The sequence below is a fragment of the Protopterus annectens genome, chromosome 1.part2 (assembly GCF_019279795.1).
Source record: "Protopterus annectens isolate FY-2018-M chromosome 1.part2, PAN1.0, whole genome shotgun sequence".
Classification (NCBI taxonomy): domain Eukaryota; kingdom Metazoa; phylum Chordata; order Ceratodontiformes; family Protopteridae; genus Protopterus; species Protopterus annectens.
In genome coordinates, this window is record NC_056727.1 from 1,036,924,706 (window position 1) to 1,036,942,815 (window position 18,110).

Genomic DNA, 18,110 nt, shown 5'->3' on the forward strand with positions numbered 1-18,110 from the left:
TCTTAAAAAGAGTTAATGAGGTGCTCTGCTTGATGTGGCGAGGGAGTTTATTCCACAGTAGGGGGAGTCTCTGGGACACAAATCTCTCCCACCAACAAGTCCTATTGATGTCAGAGACCAGGTTGAGGTTGCATGTGCAGGTTACTTGAGTGGAGCTTGACTTGCTGATATGCAGTAGTCCCATCAAGGTGGGGTCTGAGTTTGCTTTGTATGCCAGACAGAGGTCACCTCTGAGGATTATGTATGAGACTAAGTAGAGGGAGAGATCTTTTAGCCTCTCTGTGTAGCGTAGATGTTTAAGGTCCTGGATTCCCCTGGTTAGGAACCTCTGTGGTCTCTTCAGCTGCTGCATGTGCTTTGTTTGGTACATGCCAAAAGGGGCATTGTGCTCAATAATGGGTCTTATTAGGTAAGAATACAGGGATGTTATAGGTTCATAGGTTCTTAGGTGTGTACTGGGCTAATGGCCCTGGAGCCTTTACAAGCTAGCCCATAGAAGTGCCCTGGCATCGTGCTTGTCCCTGGATGAGATACCCTTACTAATGATGTGGGCCATGCAGAAAGCTTTCCATACAATGGAGGCAATATGGTGGTCAAAAGTCAGTTTGCTATCAACCTGGGTGCCCAAGTCACGACTGAGTGCATGCTTAGGACCTTATTTATCTGATAATTTGTAGGGACATCATTCTCCCCAAAGGGGATGATGATGCATTTTTTTGGCATTCAAGTTTGAGGCCATGTTTCTAGCATCAGTCATTTGTTTGGGTGAGAACTTCTTGGAGGATGTCCACATCACTAGGGGAATTGATGACAGCACCCAGGTTGCAGTCATCTGCAAACTTGGTCAGCCATAGCACACTGGTTTTGGCTTGCACCTCAGAAAAGCATATCCCAAATAACAGAGGCCCCAAGACCAAATCCTGGGATACACAGCTCATGATGGGTCTACTGCTTGAGGTGGCTTCCCCTATTTTGACTAGCTGAGTTCTATCAGTGAGCCAGTTTGCTACCCATCTGGTAACATATGGCTTGATGCCTACTTGAGAGAGTCTATCTATTATACCCGAGTGAGGAATAGTATTGAAGTTTTTGGCCAGGTCAAGGTAGGCAATGTGCACCATCTTCCCCTCTTCCATGGCTTTTGTGACTGACTCAAAGAAGTCGACCAAATTTAAAAAGCATGACCTCCCCTTGACAAAACCAAACTGTGTGAGAGTGAGTGTTTGGAGGTTGCCAATGTCTTTGTTAATGAGGTCCATGATAATCTGCTCCATGGCTTTGCAGATCAGGCCAGTTAGGCTGATGGGTCTATAATTTCCTGGATCGGTGGATGCTCCACCTTTATGAAAAGGGATGACAGCGGCTATCCACCTCTCAGCTGGGATGATGCTCAGGCTTTGGTTGAATAGGGTGTCTAATGGTGCTGCAAGTTCCTGTCTGAGTTCATGTAGGATGCGGCCTGGCATGTTATCGGATCCCATTGGGGCTGTATTTTTGCCTTTAACAGGACAGTGATGACTTGCTCCCTATAGATAAGGGGAGGGTGCAGAGGCTGAAGCTGTCCTGATTTACTGATGGGGGGACAGAGAGGTAAAGTTTTCAATTAATCTGTTTCCCAACAGGTTGGCTATATCTACAGCATTTGTGTATGTGGTGTCCTTGACCACCAGTTCTGAGTAAATCTGAGTGCTTCCTTTGAGACTGCTGACATATATGAAGAAAGCCTTATGATTGCCTTTAGTAGATGTGGTCAGTTTGGACTCAAAGTTTGCTTTGGAGGATTTCACTAGTGCTCTTATTTGCTTGTTCAGGCTAAGTAAAGATTGCTTCCAATTAGGCACCTGGTCCTTCTTGGCCCTTAACAGCATTTTTTCCCCTTTTATTATAGAGTTTATTTATTCCAGATGCCCACCAGACAGGTATACTCTTCTTTGAAGAGAATAATTTTATCCTGTCAGGTATTCCTGATTCCATGCAGCTATATAAATGCTCGCATAGTACTTTGGTGTAGGTTTGGACATACATGACAGTTCCTATGAAGGTGGAGGGACTATGAAGCTGATTATACCTTCCCTCAGGAGGTTGTAATCAGCTTTGGAAAGTTTTTTTGTTTGACCCTTAGGGGGTGGGGGGGATGGTGACTTTGAAAGTGACTGCTTTGTGGTTGGATAATACCAGTAAGGATGACACTGTAGGGATACTGCAGTTGTTACTCATGTTGGTTAATATCAAGTCCAAGATATTTTCACCTTTTGTGAGGGTATCGACCATCTAGTCCAAGGCATTTGCACTGATGAAATCAATCAATTTCTGGGCATTTGTGTTTTGGCATGAGTAATTCTTCCAATCTATGGTTGGATACTTAAAGTCACCCAGGATCAGAGTAAAGAGTTGAATCTTAATAGATTGGAAGAGGTCCAGATAGGTGGAGTGGGCATCTTGAGTCAAAGTTGAGGGCCTGTAGCTGGCTATGATTTGAATAGGGGTCTTATCAATGGTTAACCCCACCTGGGGTGTCTCCTGTGCATCATACTATTTGACCACCCTGGAGATGTGTATGTCTTGCAACTGCACCTCCTTTTGCTTTACTGCCTATGGTTTGCGGTCTGAATGTATGATAGGATGAGTAACCTGGCATGGCTTAAGTGTTTTCAGCAGCTTTGAACCAGGTTTCCATGACTGCTCAGATGTCAGCATCTTTCAGGGTTAAGGATGCTTACAATGAGTGCAGGTTCCTGTTTAGACTCCTAACATTTAGCAGCATGACCTTTAATTTGCGTTTTGATGAAATTTTTATGTTGGTGGTTTTGACCTCCTGGCATTGCCTAAAAAAGGCACTATGGGGGAGGCAAGAGCCTTTGCCAGAAGCCTGAAGCTCAAGGGAGAAAAATGTAGGCCATCTCTGGCAAAGCATTGTGCTTTGTCAATCATGTCTTCCCAGGCTGTCAGATACTGGATCCCCTTGGAATGACACCAGAAACTAAGCCAGTTGCTAAATTCAATCAATTTCTGTTCATGTTGAGGCATCATTCTGGGTGATGGTAGAATGTTGCTTAAGGCTAGGAACATACCTTCATGGGACACATATTCAGCCAGCTCGATCAAGTCTGTCTTCATATAGTCCAGGGAGGTACATCTCAATTTGTTCACGCCAACATGGACTATGACAAAGTCATAACAGTACCTGTTGTTGAGAGACTTGAGTGCATGGATGACATGTCAGATTCTGGCATCTGCCAAGCAACTAACCATGATGTTTTCCTTATCCAGCCTGGTGAGGGGCACATCTGTATCTCTCACAATGGATTCTCCTATGACTAATATGTTGGGTTTATGTTTAGGCCTTGTTGCATGTGAGACACAGGTGTGTTCACTATGTATGGTGTGGTGGGCAGTGGTGTTCACGTGTGTTTTTGCATCGGGGGTTTCTTTTGTTTGGGAATGTTTTTCTTGAGGACCCTCACATATGTGGGTGTGTGTTATATAGGTGAGGTGGTATATGAGGTGTAGCTTCTGTGGTGATAACCTTCTCAGTGCCAGACATACTGGCTTCTGAGAGACACATCATAGACTCTAGTTTCTTAATGTAATTGTATCTCTCACAAATTGTGTTCCTAGGTGGTAGTAGTAGATGGTTGACCATGTACATGAGGCAGTTTCTACACTGTCTCAGGATGCCCATATCCAAACTTTGTATATTGAAAATAGTTATTTAAATGAATGTATAAGTGAAGGAATAGTCCTAAAGGAGCTAAGGGTATTTAAATACCCTAACAATGTGATTGAGGGAAGTATATTTCACAAAGACCTTTTAGAAGTTTTTAACAGATGTGGGCTAGATATATTAAGATGTATGATTGAAGAAAATGTTAGGATTAAAGCTGAACTGTTTAAAGAGATTGATATTTTAAATTAATGCATTAAAAATGACTTGATTTTTACAATTCCTGACGAAAGAATGAACTATGACAATATTTTTATTGACACAAGTAATGATTGTGATAACTTAGTTAAGAGAAAAATAAAAAAAGCTAGAAAGGGACCTTAATGAGTATAAAAATAAGGTAAGTTACCCGAACCCAAAGAAGAAGGGAAGGACATGGGGTAACAACAATATGGAAGGAACAACAGATGATGATAACCAGGATAATGCAGTAGTTAGTGAGTGGGTTACAGACTTAGATGATGTCTCCGAATAACCCCCCTTGTGTAGGTCTGACAGACTAAGGAATAGGGAGGGTTATGAACAACAATATAGGTAGACAAATTTTCGGGGGGGAGCAAGAAGGGGAGGGGGAGGTACAAGGACAGCTCAGTGCCAACCTCCCTGACTTGGAAAACAATTCCATTCTGCAAGACGAAATGAACCCCTATAGATAAACTTTAGAAGATTTTAGTATATACAATTTCAGTCATATTTCCTTAACCAAAGAACATTTTAGTCTCTTATCAAAGGGAAACAAGTTCATTCCTAGTAGAAGGGGAGATTTAACCAAAACAATTATGGATGTTAAAACCTTTACTAGGAAAATTAACTTCCAGGTTATATTTGATCAGAATAAAAATTATGAACCACGATATCTGGTAAAAAGAAGTACATACAATCCCCCACTGCACCCCCAGATAAAAAAAATCTAAAGAATATACTCGAGAATGAAATAAGAAAGAAGTATGGGAAAGTACACTATACAAGGAACTTAAGCCAGGCTGAAAGCAGCGTCCTTGATGAATTAAGAGGGGATTCAGGCTTAAGAATTATGAAACCGGACAAAGGTGGGGGAATAGTATTGATGAACAGCTTTGACTATGAGGGGAAAATGAATGAAATCTTAGGAGACCGTAACAAATACTCCACAGTTTCAAAAAATGAAATAAATATTAGTTACAGAAGGATAGATGGCCTTAGAAAGTTTATTTTTAGATGGATTGTTAGATAGGAAGACATATGAATATTTAAAAGTGGACAAACCTATAATTCCTACTATTTTGGGAATCCCCAAAATACATAAGAATGGAATGGCTCCCCCTTTGATGCCAATAGTTTCGGCTGAGGGTGCCAAAACTTTACCGCTAGCCAAATTCGTGGATGTTAAGCTTAAGAATCTGTGGCTTAAGAGAACCAACATTTTGAGAGATTCTTGGGATCTTCTAAGGACATTGAATCACGATCTATACAATGAGAATTTATGTTTCCTAACAACTGATGTTGTAGATTTGTTCTCAAGCATTCCCCACAGTGATGGACTAAGATACCTGGAAGAACTAATTTTTGAGGATGAGACTTTAACCCACGATGAGTGTACGGTGGTGATGGAGCTTATAGTGTTGGTTCTAAAGTTCAACTTCATTTACTTCAAAGGTGAATTTTTTCACCAGAAGAAAGTAGTAGCGATGGGTGCTGCTTGTGCACCCACCTATGCCAATTTGGTCTTAGCCAAATGGGAAGACAAGATGGTAACCAAATCAATATACAGTAACAACTGGTCACTTTATAGAAGATTCCTGGACAACATATGTATCCTATGGGAAGGGCCAAAAGACAAGATTTATTGAATATATTAACAACAGTACTAATTTTCTTGAATTTTCTTACAGAATAAATTATGAGAAGTTGGAGTACTTGGATATAGAAATACACAAGGAAAACTCACGTTTTAATTCCAGGGTGTATAGAAAGAGTACCTATTCTAACTCTTTATTTGCACTTTGAAAGTGCTCACCCTTTGTACTTCAAGAAAAATATAGTTAAAGGACAATATATTAGGGCCTGCAAGATGACGTCCAGAGATGAAGACTTTAAAATGGAAAAAAAGGTTATTAAGGAAAATATTTAAGACGAGGAAATACTCAGATGATATGATAGACAAAATTGAGACAGAAGTGACAGAAAGGAGACCAAATTACTTTAAGCCAATATTAGGATTACCAGTATTTGATACGGTAGACACAGTAAAAAAGGCAAATGACAATTTTGGCAGTGCACTCATCTTGGAGTATAATGCTTGTGCAAAAATGGTAAGACAAACTATAGATAAGGAATGGAATACATTTTTAGCATTTACTGACTTAGAGAAACTAAAGAATGAAAAGCTAAGAGTAGTTTATAGGAATTCAAGTAACTTAAAACTTTTATTGGAAAATGGTACAAACCAAGAAGTTTAGAGATGGAGAAAAAGGAAGTGTGGGCATTGTCAACAGTGTGCATACATGAGCAATGCAGAAAGTGTGTATTTAGAAAGCAGGGGAATCACCCTGGAAGGCAAGGATTTTAATAATTGTGACTCCTTTGGGCTTGTATATTTAGCGAAATGTCAAACCTGTGAAGCATTCTATATAGGGAAGACAGAACGCAAGCTCAGGAGAAGGGTATACGAACATATGTATGACCTAGAAACAAACAAACAGACTAATGCAGTGTACAAACACAAACAAAGCTGTGAAAATGCATACTATACATTTTTTGTGATAGAAAGGGTGGAAAAGAGCGGCAGAGGGAGAAATGTTTGGAGTACAGAGAATTATGGTGGCAGATAAGTTTGGAGGCCAATAAGCCAATAAGCCACCGGGTCGCAATGAACATATCTCCATAGCCCCATTATTAAAATTGAGAGCAGCAAAACTGTGATATGCATTTGCACTTTATGTGAATTTTATCACATTTTTACCCATGTTTCCCAATAGTTACAGTAGGTCTTTAAGCTTTTTTGTATTTGTATTTTTATTAAAACTTTGGGTTTGTAATATGTTATGAACACAACTGTTACACTCATTTATCAAAGGTATTGAACTTATTTTTCCCTTATATTTTCCTGTTTTTAACATTCTTTTAACGGAGTGAGGGTGTACAATTTGCCTTTGGTTTAAAATGCAATTTTTATAATACCTGTAATTTCATGATTCATCCACTAGATGGAGGATCAAGTTCATTTAAAGCAAATATTCAAGTTGGTCATTGTTAACCTTTGAGTCCTACTAAATGTGTTTCTAATAGTATTTTAACTTTATAATTTATTCTTTGTAGTCAAGTGTTTTAAGAATTTTTATTTAAAACATATTTTTATTTCTACATATTTATTCATCAAACATTGTAACATTAAATGTGTTTTAATTGTGGCAACACAGAGAGATGCAACAAGAAAAGTGTTTGGTTTTAAACTAAATTGACCTTTCAATTAATTCATTAACCTAATCAATGTAATTAAATGAATGTTATAAAAGCACTAGTAGTTTGAACAGCCCACATCTGAGGAAGTGATTTTTAAAACGAAAATGTATGGTGGAGCGTTAAGGTGCTGTGTTTCTGTGGAATAAAGTGAACTGAAGTGCGCTGAGCCATCTGTGGGTTTTTTTTCACAATTTTCTAAGCTTGCCCTGCTCAGGGCTTTATTGTTTTGCCTGAAAAGCTGCTTCATTTTGTGGATTACAAGTTTTATTTGGAAGCTGCTGTGCATTTTGTTTTGTGTTTTCTCTTGTATTAGAATTACTTTCCCTTTGGTTTTAAAAATTAAATGAAACAATAGCTTTCTCCTCTAGTCCATTTGGATCCCCTTAACATTCCACGAGTCAGTGATCCACATAGTATGTCTTTACATATGAATGATTACTGGGCTGGGTAAACTTAGATGTATATGATTTAGATAAACAGAGGTAGGGCACACAAATAGCAATAAAGGCAAATAGCACATTTCTCTTCCTGTACTAATCCTGTGCCTAATCACAAACCTACTTAGCCCAGAAGAGAATATTAGTAACATTTAGAGACATACTAGGGAGAACGTGTCAAAACAAAATCTAAGATGTCTCTAGTATATATTTCTTTTCTATTAAGAATTTCCAGAATAAAAACACCATTTGAATAGAGTAAGAAAAGCATCACTTACCTAATTTACTTATGTCCTAATACTTAGGTCCTACAACTCATTTAAATAAAAGATAGAGTATAGAGATGAGATGAAGAGAAAAAAAAGTTATAAGACATATGTTTAGGCCTAGCTAATATGAGGGAGCATTTATTGATTAGAGGCCATAATGAGCATAGCCAAACCTCATATAAAAAAGAAGTAAATTGGAAACAGTTTCTATACTTATTTCTAAGACTAGCCATTCAACACATATATAAGTACATATATAAGTAACATCATCAGAAAGCTTGACCAAATTAGTATAATTGTAAATTAATGAAATTAGTATAACATTTTCTTGTGGCTAATTATAATATGCTCTATAGTTTTTTAGAGATGGAAATATATATATAGATGCAATTACATTATTAAGGCTTATTTGAGCCTTGAGAATTGGTTGTACATATTTTTAATTGAGATATAACTGGTCAATTAACTAGACAAAAAGCCTAGGCTCACTTAAATGGATGTCTCCACTAAAATCATGGAACTTGCTAGTATTTATACTGGGAATAAGAGCCATTATGGGAAAGAACTAAGTTAAGTGGGAAACAATCCCTTGATTGCTCCAGTGAGGTGAATAGCCCTCTTGAAGTGCCAATACGACTGATATTGTAATGTTACACTACACAAGGTACAGATAGATGAGGTCTAAAAAATTAATATTTTAAAACAATTACAGAGCCAGTAACACAAAATCACAGTTGAGACTGCTTGTATGCATAGTTTGGTCTCCCCAGCTTCTTGTGGGAGGGTTTGTAGTCTTAACGGTCTTGTGATGGCAACCTTATATCTGGAGATCTAAGGAGAGTCTCATACATTTTTTATTTTTCCTCCCCCCTTCTACATTTTATTTATTGTTATTTATTTATTTATTGACATTTGTTGACCGGGAAAGTCCACTGGGCTTGAGACCCATTTCAGTGGAGGCCTGGGAAGAAAAGCTCCAAGTTACATGAAAATCATTATATGAATTTGTAAGGAAACAAAATTATAATTACAAAGCAAGTGAAATAATACAGAAAACCATCTAAACAGCAAATATGTTGTAAAAAGGCACAATACAGTAACAATGGAACATTAACATGTAGGAAAATTATACAGTTAGAAATATTTTAACAATACAGCTCATTTTTTTGTGGGGGGTAGGAAATGGGAAAGATAGAATTAGAGAGCTAAACTTAAAGGTAAGATAGTTAGAATCTTATAGCTAGGTAGTGGGAATAAGTAGATTACAGGTGGCATATATTTAATGGTAGTATTAAAAGCAGAAAATGACAGAGAAGAGAAAAGATAGTTGTATAGATGTGTGGACTATGATACTAAAGATTAGGGATAACTCGTATGGTGTAACAGCATAGCATATACATAAGTAAATTTGCTACATGAAGCAGTTTTGCTAGATTAAGGAGGCTGTGGATATGTATTGCATGTGCAGCTGGGGTTATCAGTGAGATGTTGCTTTAGTTTTCTTTTAAAGGAGATTATGTTGTCTAATTCTGTAACTGATGATGGGAGGGTGTTACACAGCTTAGTTATGGAATGGGAATAGAGGCAGCTTTTCCCTCCTCTTCCCTTTTTTATAGTACAGAATGTTAAATAGAGTAGCTGAAATCATCAACGAAAAAGGGAGGATAATACCTCTCAACCTCCCAGAGCAAGAGAACCAGACAAACCCATCAAACAAAGTGGGACAGAGACCAACAAAAAGCTCTGCATCAGCATAAATCCTCCAAAGTGTATGAAGTCCAAAATTCAGATAGCCCCCATTGTCCTCCAACTCCAGTCCCAACGATCTGCCACCAATTTACCAGAAAAAGTACAATTCCATTAAAACCAGACCAGAAACGATAGGCAAGAACCCATACACTCCATGACAGTCTGCACAGTTGAGATGCATAGACAGGGTATAGAACAAGTGATCTTTTAACAGAGATCAAGATTTCAGACAAGGATCCTGCATATGATCTGGGTTAAGCTCTGGGTCTGTACACTCTTCCATCAAGGGAAATGTAGTCTGATATGGTCTTAGGGTAGAAAGATCCTCACATCATTAACCACTCGAGTGGTTCATAGTCTATCTACAATTGTGCAGCAAGCTTTCAGTTATGCAGGACCACTAAGAACTTAGAAGGTGCTCATATCCCTTTAAATGCATAAACAGGCATTTAGGGCAGAAGTTACATTGGTAGAGAGACAGAGGATGTGTGTACTGCTGAGAACCTCTCATATAGACAGGTGGTTTCAGGAATTCCATGTGGAAACTTGTGCACTGGAACCATTGTACCCACTGGAAAGCAATGGATCAGAGGATAATTCATTTCCAAATCAATTTACAACTTCAGATGTGGAAGCCAAACAGATACAAGGTAGGAGAGTAGGGATTGATTATATAAGTAAATCAGTGTTTGTCAACTTCCACAACAGGCAGATCATTAAAAGCTTTCAGAAAGGTGCTTCTTGCTTCTTTGACTGTTGTCACTGTATAGTTAGTGCCTTTGTGTTGAAAGGAGAGAGTGTTAAGGTATTTCTTTTGGAATTTAATTTTATTTTGGATCAGGTATGCACAGAAAGGAGATAGCTTTTGTCTCTCTTGCTTTGTTTGCAGTGGAAGGTCTTAAGCGAAAAAGATTTTGTCACCATTCCTGACCAGGTCTTTTTTTCTTTTTAGTGGCTGTAATAATTTTGAAAACACCTTGGAAGCTGAATAGTTTGAAAAAATCTGTCTCAGCGTATCTGTGTTCTGAAAAGATCGGATCACTCTATGGACTCCTTCAATAGTTATCTGCTTTGCTCAGGTATATTTTCCAGTAGGAAGCCAAAGATTTGCTGATTTGTTTCTAAGAGATTTTACTGATTAATCTTTTCAGAGATTACTCTGATAATCATATTGTTTCACCTGGATCTTGCTTTGAGGTCAATGATTTTTTGTCACATGTCCTGTAAACATTTAAAGTTGTATTCTGATTCTTTCTGGAGATGATCTGTTTTAATCTCATTTTATAGGACTCTGGCCTCTGTTTTTTCCATTCTGTTTACTGTTTGGTTGATGGAGTCACCAAAGGTTTGAAGCTGGCTGGATAATTTTTGTATAGCAAGCTGTATTGGCTGGAGGGCCAATTTTAAGTCTTCAGGACTTGAGGAGTTTTAAGATGGCTGCCAACCTATGAACACTGCTACTCCTTAGCTCTGACAAGGAACTTAAAAATTTCCAAACCATCCATTCATAAAAGATATTACCATTCTATGGACATAAATTAGATTGGATTACATTAAAACTGAAAATAGCAGTTCTAGACATCTTTAAAGAGGAAGATTAAATACAAATAGGCAAAAACTCCTTGCCTGGCCATGACCATGAGGTGTTAACAACCAATCTTCCAGTTTCAAAGGAAAAGAAAGGCCAAAGATGTCAAACAAAGCTGAAAACATGGACATCTAAACTACTAAACCAAATGCTCAGTTCTAGCTTCACCTGAAAAGGATGTTATATCCAAAAGACCCAGGCCTGGGAAGTAACAGGGCACAAGTAAACTGGCAATTAAAAGTAAAACAGATCAACCCCCAAAAGTAGTAGAATTTTTGATGTAGATGAGCAGTCCAGATTTAGATCACTATGAAGCACAACTGCACAATGTTTGCATTGAGACAGAGAGTGAAGAAGAAGCTAGAGATGAGAAATAAGTATAACTGGCATACCTAGACTTGCAGTACGTATATGACAAGGTCCAAAGAGAGTTCATTCTGTTATCCTGTAATGATTTGAACTCCCAGAAACACTGTTAGAGTTAGTACATGTGATCTATAAAGATCCAATGACACAAGAACTAACAGTGTTCAGACTTACAAAGGGTATAGGGGGTCACAGTTGGAGTGGGTGTCATTAGGGTTCGGCTCTGAGCCCACTGCTGTTCATACTGGTGATGGATTACATTAGCAATCATGTCAGAGCGGAGAGATCAACAGAGCTGCTGCATGCAGATAATGTGACTATACAGTCAATCTAAACAAGAAATTAAGCAAATAACAGGGGACTGGCATACAAAACTGAAGACACAAGGGATGAAACTGGATAAAGATAAGACAGTTGGCATGGCAGCAAATAAGGAAATCAGAAATGGGGAAATCAGAAGAAGTTTAAAATTAAAATAGAATGGAAAATAGTGGAATAGGTTAATACCTTCAAGTTTCTGGGGAGGGATGCTTGAAAAGAAGGAAAGTGTGAACAAGGAAGTCAAAGCTAGAATCAGGGGTACTACAGCAAACAGGCATAAAGATTCAGTCATAGTGTGAAAAGAAAGAATGACAAGAAAGCTGAAAAGTAAGGTGTACAAAACAGTGGTGGGATCAGTGCTACATGGACAGGGAAGGCAGAGTAGATGCGGAAGCTTGAGCAGATGGAGATGAATTCCTGGAGATGGGAGGTAGGATGCACACTCTACATAAATTAAGATATTAGAGCACAAGCTAGAGTAGACTCTATTGCAGAGAACAACAAAGATAACAGGTTATGGTGGCTTTGTCACATATGTATGAAAGCAGAAGATGATATGTGGAAGATTTGGTAGACACAGGAATAAGCAGGAGGAAACAAGGACATCCAGCCAATAAATTAATGGATTGTGTCAGAAAATACCTGTGACAGTCAAGCATGACTGTTGAAAAGCAGGAGAGTGGTAACAGTTGATACAACACCCCATCCCCATGTAGAAAAATTGATTAAGATTTATTTGTTTATTTTTAAGGATGAAAGTTGTACTGTTTGACAGTCTAGTCACATTTGGCTTAATGGCAAAATATTGTTTGCACAATCTTTCGGTTATTTAATGTAGTATAGTCCCAACCTGCAGGAGCTTCCCTTAGTCTGCTGTCTGTGCTCACTTTTGCTAGGGCCATCCACAAGCCTCAGGATCATCCCCCCCCCCCCACCTTCGGTTCTGAAGCAAATTTTCAGCAAAAGCTCAAATCAGCTTGGGAAATCTCAACTTTTAAACACAAGCCTTCCAGTAGAATTAATTATTAGTTTGCTCGGGCCATCCATAAGCCTTGGGATCGTGCCCCCACTCACCTTCGGTTCTGAAGCAAATTTTCAGCAAAAGCTCAAATCAGCCCTGGGAAAGCTCAACTTTTAAACATAAGTCTTCCAGTAGAATTAATTATTAGTTTGCTTAGGCCATCCACAAACCTCGGGATTGTGCCCCCCCCCCCCACTTCGGTTCTGAAGCAAATTTTCAGCAAAAGCTCAAATCAGCCCTGGGAAATCTCAACTTTTAAACACAAGCTTCAGTAGAATTAATTATTACTTTGCTCGGGCCATCTGCAAGCCTCAGGATCATGCACCCCACCTTCGGTTCTGAAGCAAATTTTCAGCAAAAGCTCAAATCAGCCCTGGGAAATCTCAATTTTTAAACACAAGGCTTCCAGTAGAATTAATTATTCGTTTGCTCGGGCCATTCACAAGCCTCAGGATTGCCCCCCACCTTCGGTTCTGAAACAAATTTTCAGCAAAAGCTCAAATCAGCCCTGAGAAATATCAACTTTTAAACCACAAGCCTTCCAGTAGAATTAATTATTAGTTTGTGCGGGCCATCCACAAGCCTTGGGATCAGGCCCTCCCACTTTCGGTTCTTAAGCAAATTTTCAGCAAAAGCTCAAATCAGCCCCGGGAAATCTCAACTTTTAAACACAAGCCTTCCATTATAATTAATTATTAGGTGAATGTCATTGAATTGTTTTTTTTTAACAGTTTTCTCTTGCTTTGTGACCATCATTGTGAGGTGAGCACAGGTGGACTGAGCTCCAGTCAGGTTCTAACTTGGATAGCTTTAATGAAGTTTGCCACTAGGTAGGAACATACTCTACTAATTGTACAAGTTCCTTACTCCCTCTGTATACAGTCAGGTGAGCTCCATAATCTAAGGTTAAAACTATTCCAAAACAAGCCTTTAGTTCAGTCCCAATTCCATTAGCTCTACTCATCCTTATAGAGCTTGCTAGCAACATTTGGTTTCTGTTAGCTGAAAAGCTCTAACATAGTGTATTGTCTTACATTTCCTGGCTCCTGATTGTTTTTTATCTTTTCTATTTGGAATCCCTCCTGCTGGGGTTGCTCTGCAACCAGTTCTAACCACCCAATTTCACATTGATAATTACTACCCCTCCTCCCCCAAGCCATTCTCATAGGAGGCTATATCAGTACCCACTCCTCTGGGAGCCATCTTTAAATGTAGTATAGTCCCAACCTGCAGGAGCCTCCCTTAGTCTGCTGTCTGTGCTCACTCTAAGTCTTTTTTTCTTATTATATGCATATGTCTTTTTAGCATTGTCTGTTTGCTGTCATAATTTACAGGGATTTTTATGCTGGTCTATATTAGTGCTGCATTTATTATTGCTATTTAGAGTGTATAGTCTGACAAAACTGTGATGCTTTTTTTTTTTACTGCTCATTGTATATGTAGAGCTTGGTGATTACTCCAGTGTATATATGCATACTTACATATCTAAACTTACCTAGGAAGCTAGACTGGCTTCATAGACAATTCTTTATTGATATCTGTTTCACTGTATTCTGTATTTAGCATTAGTAAGCAGAAACATACAATTGCTGTTTATTTTGTACACAAACAGCGGAAACCCAGCATTTGTTACAAATTTTAGCCAATATCTTACCTAACTGCAGTTCTAATTGGTATTGGTTAGCAGAAGCATACCTGCTATCAGTAAGGAGAAACATACAGTTTGTTTATTTGGTATCTTTTATTTGAACAGCAGAAACAGTATTTGTTATGTACCTACAGTTTCCATTGTATTAGTTAGCAGAAACATATCTGCTATTACTAAGGAGAAAGTTTATATGGTATATGAAAAGCAAAACAGTGTTTGTTGCAAACTGTAATCTGCATCTCATCTAACTACAGCTTTAACTGGTTTTGTAAGCAGAAACATACTTGGTATTTGTAAGCAGAAACATAGAGTTCTTTGTTTGTTTGGTATTTGAAAAGAAGAAACACGGCCTTTGTTACACATTCTAACCAGTGTCTTACCTAACTATGGTGCTACTTTAACCTATTAGACTTAGTACATTGTTAAATTTGTCTGTAATGATCTGCTTAGACACTGTTTCCTATTCTTTGCGATTCTTTATTCTTCCCTGGACATTTATCTGTATACCTACTTATTGTACCATTTCTTGTACTAACTCTCTGTCTTCTGATAATCCGTCCATCACTCTCTGACTAATATCCTCTACTCTCCTAATTGTCTCCATTTCTCCTAGAACTGTGCTATTCACTTTCTGCTCATATTCTACTTTATATCTTTGCAATTTGCTCAGGCCATATACAAACCTTGGGATTGCACACCTCCCCAACTTTGGTTTTGAATAAAATTTTCAGCAAAAGCTCAAATCAGCCCTGGAAAATCTCAACTTTTAAACACAAGCCTTCCAGTATAATTACTTATTAGGTGAATGTCATTGAATTGTTTTTAAGAATTTTCTCTTGCTTTGTGACCATCATTGTGAGGTGAGCACAGCTGCATTGAGCTCCATTCAGCTTCTAACTTGGAGAGCTTTAATGAAGTCAGCCACTGGGTAGGAACATACTATACTAATTGTACACGTTCCTTATTCCCTCTGTATGCAAACAGGGGAGCTCCTGAGTCTAAAGTTAAAACTATTCCCAAACAAACCTTTAGTCAGTCCCAATTCCCTTAGCTCTACTCATCCTTATAGAGCTTGTTAGCAACATTTGGTTTCTGTAAGCTGAAAAGCTCTAACATAGTGTATTGTCTTACTTAATTTCGTGGCTCCTGATTGTTTTTTATCTTTTCTATTTGGAATCCCTACTGCTGGGGTTTCTCTGCCCACTCCATTAACCCTTTGGGCTCACTCCACTCCCCTACCCTGCCCCCATATCCCTCCCGCCCCCAGTGCTTCTACTCTTGAGCACTAGGCAGACACTCCTTCACTCTGTCCATCCAATTAGACGCACTTCCTGTTATTCTGTTTCCTTCTCCTAGACCTGTACCATGCTTGTGCTTCACCTATCACTTCTTATTACATTCATATTATTATCTCACCTCACTACTTATCACCACAACACATTCCAGACACCCACTTTTCATCTCAACACAAACCCACCTTACCATACTACTCCATGTACATATCTCACCATCAGTCCTACACTTGTCAATATTACTAGCCTTCAATATTTTCCATTTAAATTAATGCCTACTAAAGATAGTCACTATAATCCTCCGTTATTCAACAATGAACTTATCAAATGATTGAAACTACTTACCAGCATTGCTTCTAGGCTACTGCTTAGTGGTGACATCCACCCAAACCCTGGACCACTATCACATAGCACCAACCCATCTAATCACTCTAGTCTCACCATCCCCACACATCCAATCCTAAACAGAAAAAAAATCAGACCTATTGCTAATGAACATTAATATAGAAGTATAGCCAACAAACTGTACATCCTCCATGCCACTCTCACTACATACTCACCAGATATAGTCATAATCACTGAAACATGGTTAAAACCAAGTACAAAAGATAATGAAATACTACCCCCAGGTTACTCCATACTATGGGTGGATAGACTCAACAAAAGAGCAGGTGGAGTTGCTATCCTCTTTAAAGACCATCTCACTTTAATTTTTCCTGAATGAAAAACCCCACAACTGGACAGTGCAGAAATCATCTATGCCACACTAGCCATAAATTCAAGAAAAAGACTTAATATAATTGGCTGCTATATCTCCCCTGGAGGTAATGTCCCAGTTATAGAACATCTATTGCACTGGGCAAGTAGTACCCTTAGTCAGAAGACATTCATACTGGGTGATTTTAATTTAGACTAGTTTGCATGTGATACAGATCACCCTATCCATCAAATAAACTTGCATGGTTTTACACAAACTATTCAAGAATCTACCCGAAAAGATAAAGCTAGTAAAAAAAAATCCACCTTGGATTGGATATTATTAAATAACTCCTCTCACTCATTCTAATCAGGTTGCCTTCCTGATGGTCTGAGTGACCACCTACCCACATTTCTTATATGACAACACATATTCCCACCAAAACCTACTGTGTTTAAACAACTCAGAAAAAAACATAACTTTAATCTTGACAACTTCCAAGCTGACCTACAAAGATGCAATTCAACTCCATTCAAATACATTGACCTAGATGATGCAGTGAACCACTTTAATAAATATTTCTTAGATATATTAAATGCACATGACCCTGTTAGAACCATCAGAGTAAAATCAAACTATGCCCCCTTGCTAAGCAGAGACATTAGGGCTGTTATGAAAACTAGAAATAAAGCCTGGAAACTATGTCATCGTTTCTAAACAACAGTATTAAGAACCTAGAAATAGGGCAAAAAGAAAAAAACAAATAAAACAGGATAAAATAACTTTCTATCATAATATTCAAAACACACATCAAAAAAACCCTCAAAAATTCTGGCCAGCTATAAACTCAATCCTTCACCCAGGAAAATCTACTACACCAACGCCAAACATCCACAACAATTCCAATAGCATAGCTACAATTTTTAACAAACATTTTACTAAATCTATAATTGCCCTTTCCAAACAGCAAACTCCTACTCCTGATACCAAACCATTCAAGTCTACAACTAGTAATGCCTCATTCTGTTTCTCTCCAGTTCCTACAGCCACTAAAAAAAACTACTACAGAAACTAAAACTTATTACACTTGCCATAGATAACTTACCAACTGAATACCTCAAAATTGCAGCTGAATCTATAGCCTTCCCAGTATCAATCCTTATAAATAGATCCATTTTCGAAAACAAGATCCCTCAAATGTGGAAAATCTTCCATGTAATCCCACTTCACAGACCTTCCACAGAACTGACAAACTATCAGCCAATTGCTATTCTTTCCCCTCTTTCTAAGCTACTTGAAAGTTGTATTCATCTCCAGGTCATGAAATTCTTATAACAAATAACCTTCTCTCAAACACTCAGCATGGGTTTTGCCCATCACATAGTACCACTACAGCTCTCTTATCTATCTGCCATCTTTCTAGACTTATCAAAAGCTTTTGATATGGTCCCCCATTCCAGACTAAAAGATGTACTAACTGAACTATCCTTCTCACCATCTGCCACGGCATGGTTTTATAACTATTTATCTGGTCATCAACAATCTGTTCTATGGCAG